At 41.6% G+C, this 12,576-nt stretch overlaps 1 protein-coding gene and 1 non-coding gene across 2 annotated transcripts in view; both read left to right on the top strand.

The window, feature by feature from the left end:
* SUCLA2 (succinate-CoA ligase ADP-forming subunit beta) overlaps positions 1 to 12,576 on the top strand; it is a 174,093-nt gene that overhangs the window by 89,274 nt on the left and 72,243 nt on the right. The gene's annotated exons all lie outside the window — the stretch shown is intronic.
* LOC118914651 (U6 spliceosomal RNA) lies at positions 7,319 to 7,423 on the top strand. Its single transcript, XR_005025702.2, has one exon. It is a non-coding gene; the product is annotated as a U6 spliceosomal RNA (small nuclear RNA).

A 12,576-nucleotide genomic window follows, 5' to 3' on the forward strand; every position in this document is an offset into this window, starting at 1 on the left:
CAGAGCAGATCTCCGGAGTTAGATATTCATCAGTCTCAGGCCTCCACTCCCTGCTGGCTCTGTTTCTCTTCCTCCCACCAGTGAGCTGGGGTGAGGGAAGGGCCTGGTTTCCGCTGGGCCACAGCTTTGGTAGGTTACCATGTTCCATGAGATCTGCTCTTTTCTCCAGGTGTATGCAGTCTGGCACAGTCCTCTTTCCTGTTGCTCTTTCAGGATTAGTTGTATTAATTACATTTTCATATTTTATGCAGTTTTAGGAGGAAACCTCTGTCTCACCTCTTACACTGCCATCTTTAATCTCTGCTTGATATAATTTCAATCTTTTTTAATTGAGGATCTTCTTATGGCCTAGTATGTGATTTATTCTGGAGAATGTTCCATGTACACCTGAGAAAAATGTGTATGCTGCTGCTTTTGGGTGAAGTGTTCCATAGATATCTGTTAAGCCCATTTGATCTAATGTATTGTTCAGTGCCTCTATTTCCTTATTTGTTTTCTGTCTGGTTGATCTGTCTATTGATGTGAATGATGTGTTATCTTCTAAAATGAAGGTGTTGTGATCTATTTCCCCCTTTAATTTTGTTAGTATTTGTTTTATATATTTAGGTCCTCCTATGTTGGGTGCTTGGATATTTATAATTGTTATGTCTTCTTGTTGGACTGACCCATTTATCATTATATAATGTCCTTCTTTGTTTTTTGTTACTTCCTTTGTTTGAAGTCTATCTTATCTGATATAAGTACTGCTACTCCCGCTTTTTTCTCCTATAATTTGCATGAAATATCTTTTCTGTTCCTTCACTTTTAGTCTTTGTATGTCTTTGGGTCTGAAATGAGTCTCTTGTAGGCAGCATATAGATTGGTTTCTTTATCCATTCTGCCGCTCTATGTCTTTTGATTGGTGCATTCTGTCCCTTTACATCTAAGATATCTATTCATATGTATGTACTTATTGCCATTTATTATTTGTTTTCTGGTTGTTTTTATATTTCCTTTCTGTTGCTTTATTCCTCTTTTATACTCTTCTTTTGTTATTTTATGGCTTTTTTTTACTACTGTGATTAAATTCCTCTTTATTAAAACTATTTCTTCTTTTTTCTTCTTGTTCCTCTTCCACACTTTATATATTAGATGTCATAATCTGTACTTATTGTGTATCCCTTGACTGATTTTATGTATAGTTGGTTTTTCTACTTTTGTTTTAATTTCATATTTGCTTGGTAATTAATTGGCCTAATACCTTCACTGTGATTTTATTTTTACTAGTGAAAACTATTACACCTTAGTAACATTTCCTTCTACACTAGTCACTTTAACACATCCTCTAATGCTGGTTTAGTGGTTATAGATTTCCTGAGCATTCATTTATGTGAGAATTTTTAAACTTCTGTTTCAAATTTGAATGATAATCTTGCGGGGTAGAGGATTCTTGGTAGAAAGTCCTTTTGTTTCAAAACATTAAATATTTCATGCCACTCCCTTCTTGTTTGTAAAGTTTCTGCTGAGAAGTCTACTGATGATCTGATGGGGTTTCCCTTATAAGTAATCTTTTTTCTCTCTCTGGCTGCTTTCAATACTAGCTCCTTATACTTAATATTTGTCATTTTAATTATTCTATGTCTTGGTGTTGTCTTCTTGGGGTTCTGTTTGTTAAGGGCTCTCTGTGCTTTCATGACCTGATTGTCTATTTCCTTCCCAAGATTAGGGAAGTTTCCAACAGTTTTTTCCTTAAAGGGACTTTGTATCTCTTTGCCTCTCTCTTCTCCTTCCATTCTTATGCAAATATTACTTTAATTGGATTGGTCACACAGTTTGCATCTTTCTTTCATTCCTAGAAATTATTTTCTCTCTCTGTTCCTCAGCTTTGTGGTGTTTCTGTTTCTAATTGCCATGTCATTCATTGTCCCCTCCACTTGCAGCAATAAATTTTTCATTCTCTCCATTGTATGTTTCATTTTAGTTATTGTATTCTTCAACTCTGAGTAGCTCTTTTTCAGTTCTTGTATCTCTTTGTTGAACTCCTCCCTTATATCTTCAATACTTTTCTTCAGACCCATGAGCATACTTATGACTTTTACATTGAAATATTTATCAAGAAGTTTGGTAATTACTATTTCATTTAGCCTTCTTTCTGGTGTCTTATCCTGTAGTTTTGTTTGAAACATATTCCTCTGCCTCCTCATTTTGTCAGGGTTTCTCTGTTTCTTCCTTTGTATTAGATGGCTCTGCTCTGCCCTGCTTCCTCGTTTAGAGAGTAATGGTTTATGTAGAAGGCATTCTGTGGTGCCCAGAAGCTCAAGACTCCCTACTGTCCAGTGCCTGGTTCTCCTTTGCAGTGGAGCCCCAGTTGCTGTGGGTGGGCAATGGTGAGGCTGCCTTTCTGTCTTCTGGCAGTGGTCTCAGTCCAGTGAGGTTGGTAGTTTGCCTCAGCTGGCCCTATATGTCCAGAGCAATGGCTTCTGATGGGATCATTGCAGGCAGGGCCACCCTCTGCCCTGTAGTGATGATGGGGCTTCAGGGTTAACAGGGTGTGGGGTCATTACATGGCTCTAGGGCAGGGAAGCATGAGTTGTGTGGTGGTAACGTACCCTGCACAAGCGAGTTGTGTAGCACTGGGTTTGGTCATCTATGGGGGTGGAGAAGGAGCACTCAGAGCTGGCTCTTGCAGGTGCCTTCTGAGTTGGACTGAGACAGGGCCAAGAAAACAGAGAGTCTTCCTTTGCTTGCCAGGCAACAATGATTGAAGCTGTTGGGCTGAGTGGGCTGGTGGGATGGCAATGTGCAGGGAAGTTCTCAGAGTTGACTGCCAGTAGGGCAGATGGAGTGTCTGGCACTCCTGAGAGTGCCCAGCCTGTTGGGCCAAGGAAGGGCTTGGGAGGTATGTCTACCTGCACTTTCTCCTGTGGAGAGAGCTCTGTCCAATCCTCACCCCTTTGGTACCCCTCCCACTGCTGGCAAGTCTTTTGAACTGCCATCTCTGCTTTGGGTCTCAGCAGGACTGGTGGAGTGTGCTTGTCCCCTACAAGCGGCTAGAATCTCAGCCTCCCAGAGTGCTCCAACTGTGCCTGGTGTCCAGCCTTGCTAAGCACTGAAACTCAATGCAATGTGGACTTATGCTCTCAGAGAAAATCTCCAGGGCCAGGTGTGCAGAGTTCCTCAATGCCTGTAACCTCCCTGCTCTGTTCCTCTTCCTCCTGTGTGTGGGCTGGGATGGAGGAAGGGCTTAGGTCCCAATTGATCATGGCTCTGCCACTTCACCCTTTTCTGTGTGGTTTTCTCTTCTTCCCCAGGTGTAGGTGATCTGTTCTGCAGTCCAGGTCATTTTCAGATTTAGTTGTGTTTGCGGTAGTTGCTTCCTTGGTGTGTTGGAAGGGAGGAGGTTTCTACCTTGCCTTCCTACTCTGCCATCTTTTTTCTGTCTCTAGCTCTTACTTTTTTGCAGCAAGCACTAAGGTATATTACATGTATTTTTTTGAAAAAAATTTTTGAAAGCATGAGATGCCTCTGTGAAATGCCATAAGTTAGCAGGCTGCAGCACATAGGAAAAGCTCCACTTCAGGCAAACAATTTGGTATAGGCAAGGCACTATGACTATTTTTATTTCAGCAAAAGATCAGAACTATTCCTCATTTAGGTGTGTCAGGAGGTATACTAGATGCTTTACATATTCTTTCTTGCTTTATCCTCTTGATGACATCATGAAATAGGCACTATCATCCTCAATTTGCAGATGAGGAAACAGAGGCTTGCCTAGCATCACAAAGCTGGTAAGTGTTGGAGCCCTTTAACTCCAAAGTTGATGTTTTCTCATGGTCAATGGACTGATTAAGTTAGGCCATGTGGTGGATGCCCATCAAATTGTTGTTCACCATCTTCTTCCCCCATCCATCCCCATGATTGTGATAGAAGTTGCCATGATTTTATAAGATCCTGACTCCCTGCTACATTTTTTTTTGGTTAGGGGCATTTCATCCAAGCTGACCAATCTATGTTTTCCTTGAAATTTTGCTTTTGGGTGTAAGAGCTAGAGATGAGCTTCATGCTGGGTGTATGAGCTGGAACATACAAATCCAGGGAGCAGGGTGGCCATATCCCACCATGGGGATGGAGAAGCAGAGGAGGCTGATCTGTAATAACTGGGAAGAGGAAAGCATATGCACAGGGAAAAATAGGGCGTGATGTAGGAAGAGATCCACAGGGGCCCTATGGGCTCCAGGCCCCGGCTCCATTCTGGGGGCTGTGTCTCCATCACTGATGTTTGTAAGACACCTCAGATCTTTCCAAAAAATGTGTCTTTTCACTTAAGCTGGTGTAACTTGGGTTCCTTCTACTGTAACCAAGAGACCTGACTATTAATAACGTGAGATTTACTGAAAAGATACTGGGACAGTTCACAGAGGGCACAAGAAATGTGGGAAAGGCAGGGAGCAGGTGCCCTCTGGCCTTCTCACAAGGTTTCCACGTCTTGCTCAGGGACTTGGCTTTGGCTCCTTCCTCTTGCATGTGTCAGCATTGGAACTTCTTGTGCCCAAGGAGGCGACTCTGATGGGCCCTCTTGGGCCACTGTTCATTCTTGTTCCAGAAGAGGGGAGGAAGGGTGCTGGCTGACAAAGGCAGAAGCCACTAGGTATCTGGACCTGATTTTGTTCCCTCAGAGCTTTCCTCATTTCAATGTACTGATTGCTTGCCTAGGGAAGGAGAGTTTCTTTCTTTTTTTTTTAATGTACTATATCAAAGAATATATTCTTACAATCAATGAATGCAGGAAAAACACAAACTATCTAACCATGAACAAAATAAATACAAACATTATCATGAGATAACATTTTCACCTACCAATTTGGTCAATTATCTTTATTTTTTAACCGGACTTAATTTTCTATTTTTGAAGTATCTTAGATTTGCAGCAAAGTTGCAAAGATTGTAGAGCAAATTCCTGTATGCCCTTCACCAAACTTCCCTTAATGTTATCATAACAACAGTATATTTGTCAAACCAAGAACTTAATACTAGTATAACACTACTAACTATAGACCTTATTGAGATTTCTTCAGTTTTTCTGTTTCAGGATCAAATCCAGGATACTACTCTGCATTTACTCATTATGTCTCCCTTTCTCTCACTGGTCCATGACAGTTTCTCATATTTTTCTTGGTTTTCATGACCTTGAGAGTTTTTAAGAGAATTCATGGCATATTGTAGGGGGCACCACAATTTCAGTGTGTCTGATGTGTTCTCGTGATTGGACTGGAGCTAGGAGTTTGGAGAAGAATGAACACAGCAATGAAGTATTTCATTGCAAAAGGGAATATATGTTGTCAATATGACCTACCACAGATGGGGTTAACCTTGATCACTTGGTTAAGGTGGTGTCTTCTAGCTTTTTCCACTATAAAGTTACTATTTTTCCCTTTCCATACTGTTTTTGGGAAATAAGACCACACTCAAGTGGAAGGGTATTAGATTCCACCTCCTGGAGAGTATTTTACAAATATTATTTGGAATTCTTCAGTAAGGAAGATTTTTCCCTTCTCATTTATTTATTTATTTGTTTATTTAATAACTATCTATATCAGAACAGACTTATGGATATTTACTTTATTCTTAGTTTTAATCCAATAGTAACTTATTTATTAGTGGCTCAGTTTGTACCAGTTCTCACCATTGGGAGTTTGAGTTTCAGCACTTCCTTACTCTAACACTGCAAGATGCCAGGACCATTGTGTATTTTCCTGCTCCAAGCCCTTGAATCAGCCATTTCTCTAAGGAACTCTGTTTTTATTTAATTGAAGTATAGTTGGTATACAATATTATATTGGTTTCAAGCATACAACATAGTGCTTCGACAGTTACCTACATTATTAAATGCCCACCCCAACTAGTGTAGTTATTATCTGTCAACACAGAAAGATGTTACAGAACTATTGACTATATTCTCTGTGCTGTGCTTTCATCCCTGTGACTAATATAATACTATGATTGAGATTTTGTGCCTCATTATCCACTTCACCTATTTCACCCACCCATCCCAACCCCTCCCCAACAGACACCACCAGTCACTTTTAAGTGTCTATGAGCCTATTTTGCTGTGTTTGTTTTTTTGTTTTTGTTTTTTTTCTACTTCACATATAGGTGAAATCTTATGATATTTGTCTTTCTCCATCTGGCTTATTTCAGGGAGAGGAGTTTCTGTTTCTGAAGCTCTGATTAATCTCTTACCAAGAAATGTAAAGGCCCAGAGCATAAGACCTGGAAGACCGATTTATTTCCCCTCTTGATACCATTCTGTCCCTCTATGACTACTTTAATGTTTTGACATTGCCACTTACTGCATCACAACCTTGAGCAAGATGTGATTATTCTGTAAAATGGGGATAACAACAACATCTACCTTATATAGTTGTTGTAAGTATTGAATGAGGTTGTATTTGTAAAATGCTTTGTCTAGAGCATGCCCTCCAGAAACTGCTTCACAGAGAGAAGTGCTTATCATCATTCACTTGCATATATTTCAGTTCTAGTATCTGAATTCTGGGCTATCTTGAATGCTGAGCACTGAGACCTGTGGGCTCCAAGCTGAGCACCTCTAATTGAAATCTCCTTTATTCCTAATCATTTTTTATTAAGGTATCATTGATATATAATCTTATGAAGGTTTCACATGTGCAACATTGTGGCTATTACATTTACCCATACCATCAAGTCTCTCTCCATATACCCCATTGCAGTCACTGTCCATCAGCATAGTAAGATGCTATAGAGTCACCACGTGTCTTCTCTGTGCTATACTGCCTTCCCCATGCCCCTTTATGTTAATCATAATGCCCCTTAATCCACTTCTCCCTCCCTCCCCACCCACCCTCCCACCCTCCTTCCCTCCTTCCCTTTGGTAACCTATAGGACCTTCTTGGAGTCTGTGAGTCTGCTGCTGTTTTGCTTCTTCAGTTTTGCTATGTTGTTACACTCCACAGATGAGTGAAATCATTTGGTACTTGTCTTTCTCTGTCTGGCTTATTTCACTGAGCATAGTACCCTCTAGCTCCATCCATGTTGTTGCAAATGGTAGGATTTGTTTTGTTCTTATGGTGGAATAATATTCCATTGTGTATATGTACCACATCCTCTTTATCCATTCATCTACTGATGGACACTTAGGGTGCTCCCATTTCTTGGCTATTGTTAATAGTGCTGCGATAAACATAGGGGTGCATATGTCTTTTTGAATCTGGGATCTTGTTTTCTTTGGGTCTTTATTCCTAGTCATTTTACAACTGAAATTTGCAGTCTCAAAAGTCTGCCTTAAAATTTTGCTGTAATAGTGCTCACTTCAGCAACACATATACTAAAATTGGAATGATACAGAGATGATTAGCATGGCCCCTGCACAAGGATGACACGCATTCGTGAAGCGTTCCATATTAAAAAAATTTTTTTGATGTAGTATAATATACATACATAAATACACAAATCTTTTGAATTTTTCCCTACATATATGCCCATATAATCATCATTAGGACAAAAATATAGGACATTTACAGCATTCCAGAAGGTTCCTTTATGTCCCCTCCCAGTCAATACCCACGCTTTCTTCTAGAAGGAACCCTTATTCTGACCACCTTCAGCACAGATTTTTGTTTTCTGTTACTGAATTTCATATAAATGGAATCTTACAGTATGCACTTTTGGTATCTAGCCTCTTTTCACTCAGTGTTATGTCTATCCATATTGTCGAATATAAAAATGATTCTTACTGCTGTGTATCAACACACGAATACGCCGTAGCTCACCCATCGTACTATCGGTGTGCATTTGCATGTGTCCAGCTCTTGCCCATTATGAGCACATGTCTTCCAGAGGAGATATGCACACTTTTTTCTTGGATGCAGTACTTTGCAGTTGCATCTCTAGGTCATTAAGTAAACATATGTTTAGCTTTAATAGATTCATTCAAGTGGTTTTCATGAGCCACATTTGAACCTTGAACTCTAAGCCTTTGTCTGGGTGAGCTTCAGAATACTCAAGACCCTCATGATGTTTCTGAGCTAGGAAGCAAGGAGGGCTAAATGGTGGCTTAGCCAGGCCTGTTGGAACTTACAGGGACTTCAGGCACAAGCCCAGCCTCCACTGACAGCCATCGGAGGTCAGGAAGTGTAAAGCAGGTGGCCCCCAGACTTTGTGAAAAAGCAAGATCCAGAGAAATGATGCGCCCCATCCATGACAGGCCAGAAAGAGCACCGAGGGTTTAATTTCAGGCTCAGTGTGGAAGGTGATGAATTTGATATGCTTCTGGAGGAACATACAGGGAAGTAACTAGTTTCAACAATAAATCCTGAGAGGATTCTACCTGAGATTGGGAAGGCAGGGTCCAGCTGACCTGGCTGATCTTCACTTTAGAAGCTTCCATAGAAAATTTGTTACCATTACCAACATCTTGGGCTGCTCCTCAACATTTTTCCAAAAATGATGCTGCGGTTCTGATGGTGATGTCTCTGACAAACTTGCGAATGGACATTTGTTCTGATACTTTGGTTTTCACAGTTATCACAATTTCTTTTATGAACAAGATATTTTAGTTCTTTTCACTGCACATATTTATTTTCCCAACTGTTCTCATTTGCCAAACAGAAGCTTTACAAAATATTTCATAAGTTGTAATGGCTAACATTGTAAAAAATGAGTTTGGTTTAATAAATCAAGCTGACACAACATGATTTTTCATATAAATTAATTCCCCAGTTTTGCTGTTGTCTGAATGCCCTTTTTATTTAGCTATTCACATCTGTTTCCTTTGTGCCATTACCAGAAAAGCAGAGGGATCCTAGTTGATTTTTTTCTTCAGGGAAAGGTGCATGTAACTTTTTCCATATAAATAGACATCAAGGCAAACTTGAACCATTGTTCTCTAACTAGTTAAGAATCAGAACCTTTGGATTTTTTCTTTACCGTATCATTTAAAAAGATTTCTTTTCATATTGTTCCAGAGTGCTCCACTCACATATACTATCCTCAGAATGCCTGGATTCAAATCTCGTATTGCCATCTGCTACCTCCGTACCTTCACAAGTCTCCAAACGTGGGTTTCTCCATCTGTGAAAGTTGGGAAAGCCTACTGCAAGGTGTTATTATGTTGAGGTAACACATAAGGAGATTGGCTAGGGTACATGGTCTTTGTTCATTAAAGATCAGTAATTGTTATTTTGATATACACAAAATATATGCATATTAAATTGAATTTTAGAAAGTTGTGTGGGTTATGATATTACTTATGTCATTTCAGAGTTTATTCAATGTGGACAAATACTAGGGACCTACTCTGTGTCAGGAAGTGTTTTAGGCAAGTGACAGAAACCTACTCTGGTTAGCTGAAGTAGAAAGGAAATGTATGAGAAAGTATTGGGTAACTTAGGAATATCCAGAAGGGCTAGCAGCTCAGAGGATGCCCCGAATCAGCCTGCAGAGCTTGTCCTGCAGAGACACCACTGCCATTGCTCTCAGGCCCAGACCTGGCTGCCAGCTCTGCGATTCCCAGCTGGTTGCGGAGGCTGCAGCTTCTGCTGTAATTGCCTCTGCTGCATGTAGTGGCTGCCGTCACAACCCGGTGCCATCCTCCCTCACTGTGTCTCTGGCGTGCAAGTGTGTCCTTCAGCAGAACCCAGGCCACATGTCCCCACCCAACCAATGCCGGGAGACTGTGAGCTGGCATTCTTAGCTCTGGTGGGAAGTGGTTTTATCTCTTCTGTTAGTTTGCCAGGGCCACTGTAACAAAGGACCACAAATCAAGTGGCTTAAACAATAGAATGTATCATCTCACAGCTCCGGAAGCTGTAAGTCCAGGATGAAGGGCTTCCCTCCGAAGGCGCCAGGGGCGGAGGTGTTCCAGGCCTCTGTCCCAGTTCTGGTAGTTCCTAGGCATGTGGCGGCATCAGCCCAGTCCCTGGTGCCCTCCCCGTGCGTGTGTCTCTGTGTCAAATTCCCCCTTTTATATATAAATGCCAGTCATATTGGAGCAGGGCCTGCTCTGCCGCAGCACGGCCTTGTCTGAACTAATTCCATCTGCTACAAACCTATTTCCAAATAAGGTTATGTTCCAAGGAAGGGGTTAGGACTTCAACGTATGAATTTTGGAGAAACACAGTTCAACCCATCACAGCTTGTAAGATGGGACACTCCTCTGGGGTAGGAAGGGTAGCCAAAAGAGAAATAAATACCCACAATAAATTCAGAAAAATGGTATTTCCAATCTGTGACACTTCAATAACTTATTGTTGATGAGAGTCACCATCTTAGTGGGCTTAAGATTACTTTCCATGAATATTAACCAGAATGAATTGAAGGCACTGAGGCCATAGTGCTTTTAGAGCTGGAAAGAACCTTAGAAAATGATGTGAAGCTTGCTGTGTTTCAGTGAAAGAAACAGAGGTTCAGACAAGCTAAGTGACTTCCTAGGATCACACAGCAAAGATGGACCTAGAGACACCAGAGACTTCTAGCACAGGTCTCTTCCCTCTGGAATACACCGTCTCTGTTGTACATTCCTTTAACAGTTGGGTTTCTTTCAGGCCCAAACACCAGCTTCACATCAGCACAAGGCCTAGACCCTGTCTCTGATTCTGTAAGAGGACTGTCCACAGCATATCCCAAATCCCACTTGCTGCTGCCTTGCCTGGTTTCCCGCGGGGGAAGCCTTCCTGCCTCGCGCTGCAGACCAGTGATGGTTGGCCTGGGATTGCAGAGTGCTCTGAAGTCTTGACTCGTGGCCGCAGTCAGGGCTGTGGGCCAAGGATGGAGCCTGGGAAGTGCAGAGTCAGTTCCTGGAAGCAGCTGTTACCTTTTCTTGAGAAAGGAGAGAGGACCCCAGAAGGAGAGCAGCTGGCTGGCCCTGCTGAGGAACAATATAAATATAGAGAGAGGATTTCAGAAGGAACATTGAGAAAAATATCTTTATGCTACACAATCCTGCTAGCGCTAGGCTCCTAGAATTGAGCTCTGATCTTTGTCACTTGAAAAACAAGAGCTCTGAGCACTGATGAGAGGACACCTTCCTGAGATCCTGGTAGAGCTGAGGCTCCCAGGGGAGATACTGGAAGCCTTTCTGTGTGGGACTTTGATTTTTAAGGTATTGAGATAGAATATTTAGCCCCTGAGTTTTTATTTTAATGTTGTTGTTGGCTTGAATATTTGTGATAAAAGAATGGCTTCTAAAGGTGTCCATCCCTGACAGGCATTAGTTACAAAGGTGAAACAGGCCCAGGTCTGTCATTACTTCTTGCCATCTTCTAGTCCCCTCTGTCCCATTTTATCACATTTTTTATCCAAAGAAATAGTTCAGATGTGAGCCTTATCTCTTCTTCACACTTTTCTGGGTGTATCTGAGAAGACAATTTAAAGGCTTTCTAACCTGTCCTTTCCTACCAGTGAGATAGGGAGGCAGCAGGGAGTAAGTAACCCCTGCCCAGTTAGAGCAGAGTGTGGCCCCTGGAAAAAGATGAAGTCTTACTAAGGCTTCAGGAATGTAAAGAAAAAAACAGGGTGCTTGAGCTTGAAACAATGTAACAGTGTATAAAGAACCACAGCCCCCGACCCACTATTATGGGACAGCCTGCTGACCATAGTCATGTACGCACATTAGTTTAAAACAGAGTAAACTTTAATGAGACTGGTTAAAGCATAACTGGCATTCTAGCTGAACCTATAGAAAAAAACAGCTCTCACTGCATAGACCCTAGACACAGAGTCCCCAAGTGGCAGCCTTACCCTCCCTGCACCTGTGGGGAGTTCCATAATTTTCCTTATCCTGAATAAAACCTTCTCTGTGAATCTACCTTGCTCGTTCATGAAGTTCATTGTTCAACTCCTCGAACAAGAACCCCGACATCACCAGCAGACTCCTGGCCTCATGCAGGGAGATGCTCTGATGGTAAACACTGGAAGTTTTCACAAATATTTTCTCCCTTAAGTTTCTTCTCCTTTTGAGAAGGCAAATCCGTCATAGGAAGCAGCCCCAGCTTCTCACGTCTAGGGATGGTTAATCCAAGTTTGTGGATTTCTATACTTTTCTTCCTTCTCATACTTCCTTGTGGCTGATGAACATCTTTAGGGGAGACTCACTAGTCCCCAATGAGGAGAATCCATTGTTGTTTGAGACTAAGGTTACATATGAGGCAAGGAGAGGTTTGGGGTTTTGACTGGAGTTAGGTTTTTGATCGACATGTCCTTTCTCCTTCCCCTCTCAATCCCCATGACTTTGGAGAATTAGACATGTGCTGCCGAAGCCTTTTATTGTGACTGGCATTCAATCAGTGTTTGTCACTTTGAATTGCGACTACTAGTCATGGCACAGAGCCCCAGGTGAACTGGCCAAATGTCAAAAGAATTAGAAGCTGTTTTGGTAGAGGAAGTCCTTTTCTTGGACAATTTAAGCTTCTAACAGTTTATCTGTCACCATGTGGGTAAAATTGCAATATTTCCAGAATCATTCGCTTGGCTTTATTGCATCTCCATATCAATAGATGTTCCCAAGGGGTGGAGAGCAATAGTCCATCTCCATATCAATAGGTGATTACAAGGGCCAGGCAG

Source organism: Manis pentadactyla, chromosome 17, assembly GCF_030020395.1.
Source record: "Manis pentadactyla isolate mManPen7 chromosome 17, mManPen7.hap1, whole genome shotgun sequence".
NCBI classification, from domain to species: domain Eukaryota; kingdom Metazoa; phylum Chordata; class Mammalia; order Pholidota; family Manidae; genus Manis; species Manis pentadactyla.